General features: G+C 40.1%; 1 pseudogene; it reads right to left on the bottom strand.

The window, feature by feature from the left end:
- The window catches only part of LOC109056765, a 322,386-nt pseudogene extending 321,410 nt beyond the window's left edge, over positions 1-976 (bottom strand).
- Between the last annotated feature and the right edge of the window lie 3,022 nt (positions 977-3,998).

Below are 3,998 nucleotides of genomic sequence, written 5' to 3'. Positions count from 1 at the left end.
CTAAACACACACACACACACACACACACACACACACACACACACACACACACACACACACACACACACACACACACACACTTGGACCAGGGACTGGAGTTTGTGCTGTTCTGCCTGATCAGACATTTTTCATCATCATCATCAGAGACCCAGAAATCCCATGACCAACCGCAGCAGCACCACTGACCCAGAACACACACACACACACACACACACACACACACACACACACACACACACACACACACACACACAGTCACAGATGTAAGTTTGTGCTCATCTCACACTCACAGCGGCAGGTTTGTGTCTCACTACAGCTTTTCTGACACATCAACAACAACAAAAAACATAAACAAATCCCACAACAACAACCTGAAACACACACACACACACACACACACACACACACTTCCTGCACACATGTCCGGTTCACACACACATTTACACACTCCTGACAGAACCACACTCGCGAGCCTGAGCTCATCTCTCTCTCTCTCTCTCTCACACACACACACACACACACACTGAGAGTTTCTGCACACATGTCCCAATCACACACACACACACACACACACACTTACAGAGAGTGAAAGTATCTGTACTTACTCCAAACGCTGAAGAATCACAAAGCACTGACTGAAACACACGAGAGAAACACACAATCATCAGTAGGGCACGAGGAAGATGAGGAGGATGAAGATGCTGAAGAAGATCGAGAGAATGATGAAGACTCACCCAAAAGCCTTCAGAGGAGCGCTGAGGTTCCGGAGGAAGGTTTTATGTCTTTCTGTCACTCCAGCCAGAAACAGCCGCGATGAGGAGGATGAAGATGAAGATGAGGATGAAGAGCGTCTTATTCCACACACTGACAATCAGCCGCGATCTTCCGCGCGTCCGACGCCCGCGAGCATCACAGAGAAACACGCGCACGCGGAGAGGAGATACCTGACTCTGTGTGTGCGCGTGTGTGTGTGCGCGAGACTGACGCGCGCGCCTGCAGTTCCGCCTCGCTCCGCAGGATGGCCGGAGAAATGCGCCGCACATTCGAGATCATCTGAGTCAGATGCATCATGATATTAAATATCATCTCGTCAGCTGCGAGTAAAGGCCTCATATCGACGGATCAATCTGTTTAAAAGAAGAGAAGCGAAATCAGCTCTGTTTATTTCAGAACTTCTCCGAGCTAACAGAACAAACACTGACAGAACCTTATGCTGAAAAAAACCTTGATTCTGGATGTTCTATGGATGTTTTCCTCCTTGGTTATGTGAACGTTAAATTAACATTCAGTTTCATCATTTTGCAATCATGAGAGGAATGTAACTGCTGAAAGTTCTGAAACGAGTAGTAACAAAATGTAAAATAATAATAATAATAAAATAGTTCCATGAATGATGTATAAATAACATTTTGAGAACATTATGAAAGTCAAGACAACTGAACAAATATTCTGTTAATGTTACTGGACATTTGTTCATAACTTTGAGAGAATGTTGCGAAAATATAGCCAGAACGTTTCAAGTTCGCTGGAAGATGACTAACATAAATATGTTCTAAGGATGTTTAGCTGAAGTACCCGTTAACATGCTATTTCTGTTGTTCTCTGAACAAAATGTGAAATATTTTAAAAAGGGTGTTTTTTGGGGGGGTTTTTTTGGTTATACAAACTGTAAGAGAAAAAAAAAAAACGAACGTCCAACTAAAATGTTTCAGAAAAAAAGTTGCATGAACATGTCATTGTATTCCTATGATTTTATAGACACGGACCACTCTGCATCTTAGTACTGATAACCCCTCTGCGGTCACACACACACACACACACACACACACACACACACACACACACACACACAAAACACACACGTTTACATGTTTTATCTAAACCCCATATCCCTCCATACCTCACACACAAACACACACACACACACACACACACACGTTTACATGTTTTATCTAAACTCCATAGGCGTTCATACTGTATTTTCTATCGCTCTTCACAAACCGTACACATAAACCTACCCCTTACAGAAAACTTTCTGCACATTTTTACAATTAAAAAAACAAACAAACAAAAAAAAAACACTTTGTTTACTTTATTTTTATAGAAGTTTTACAAATTAGAATGTCCCCAAAGGGAGGTTTTTGGAAATTTTGTCAGGTTTAGCTCACTTTTGGGTACAAATTTGTCCCCAAAATATGGTTAAGTAGGTACACACACACACACACACACACACACACACACACACACACAAATGGACTGTCACTAAACATTAGCGTCTGAAGATCAATCAATCCTGGGACGTGTTTGCGTTCACACAGAAGGGGGTCCGGGTCGATTGTGCAGTGTGAAAGGGGCTAGAGAGACACGGCTCATTTTTTTGTTGACGTGTGCATTATATTGTGTTTGAATGTGAGTCAGAGCTTATTTTTTATTTATTTTTTTAAGGGCCAGACAAAGAGTTTTAATTGAATACAAGTCCAGGAAGTGAACATCTGATTCCAGCACGGCTCGTTTGCCTTTATTCGCTGCTCTACAACTGAAGCCCACGGCTGCAAGGGCCGGTTTAAATTTAGAAAGAGCTCAGGAAGGAGAGAGGAATACAGTTAGTGTGTTGTATGCTGAAGTCAGGCTGTGTTTGGCTGCAGGGCAAACGAGAGCAGCAGCTCCTGAACAAACAGCAGACAAAGCGGCCGGATCGCATGTGCTGCGGCTCCCAGCATCCTCTGCTCCGGTCACCGCCAGCAGCTTCCGCCCTCTCCTCATTCATCTGGACTCAGACCTGTAAAACTCTGACATGAGCAGTCGACGCCTCGTTGTGTCTTGAATCTGGGTCACGTATAAGAAGGGAAAAATTCAACTGCACGAATTTAATAAACCCCTGCTGGCTTTCTCTCTCCTTTAACATCATCTCGGCTTATTATTTGCGTTAAAATTCGAGTGGCTCGCAGCATCTCATGTTAACGAGGAGCCGAAGCACACAGAACAGCACATTCATAGTAACTGTGTCTGAAATCACCACAATATGCCCATCCTGTACGCAGACGATAATATTTCACACGTGTGTCGTTTATAATCACGGCTACTAGACTAGACAGCAGGTTAAAAGTTAACATGAAATCCTGTTTACAAGCCACTGAACTTCCTCAACATCATTTTTTTTTTTTCAGAGTGAAACATGATCAAGGATGTGTGAAAAAAGAAGCACACTTTAGCATATTTTAAAAGAGTACTTGAGGGAATAATGTGCTTTAACAGAATATACTTAAGTGTGGTCTGAATGTAATGTTTCTGGGCATTTAATTGCATGTTAATTGCATTTATATCAGCTAAGTGCAATTTGCTGAACTTTAGAGTGTTTTTGACCCACTTAAGTAGGACAAAAGCACAAATTTACACTTAATGTATCGACCATCATTTATGGTAAACAAATATGGCTAAAGTACTGATGAATACTGACAAGCATTTATGATCAACTCAAATATACTTTAATGACACTGAAACTCGAATGTTATATATTTAGACACATTTGTAAATTTAGTGTTATTAAGTACATTTAAAATATATTAACTTTAAATGTAAAATTAAAATCATGTTTTAGTATGTTAGTCAACACATCAAAATAAGTGTACTTATTTAAACACAATAAAATATTATTAAAACATTTAAGTCAAACTTTTAACTGGACATTATTACAAAGGCCACTTTTTAAAAGTGTACTTAAGTGTGTTTAGAAACAGCCATGAAAGTGTCTCTCTTTCAATTACTTAAGAGGCCTTTTATTTTATTGAATATCACTGAAATAAAAGGCCACTTAAGTGTCTTAAAGAGAAACACTTCCATGTTTCTTAACACACTTAAGTACAATTTTATTTTTACATATATAAATGATACTTTTAAGATTGGAAGTACACTACAAGTGCACATTTATTACAATAAAGCACACTTTTTTCAAAAGGGCTGAATGGTGAACACTAAAGTCTGTGCCATTTAAGTGACGT

The sequence above is a fragment of the Cyprinus carpio genome, chromosome A7 (assembly GCF_018340385.1).
Source record: "Cyprinus carpio isolate SPL01 chromosome A7, ASM1834038v1, whole genome shotgun sequence".
Taxonomy (NCBI): Eukaryota; Metazoa; Chordata; class Actinopteri; order Cypriniformes; family Cyprinidae; genus Cyprinus; species Cyprinus carpio.
Note: the sequence above shows the minus strand (reverse complement) of the source record. Positions and strands in the feature narration are given on the sequence as shown.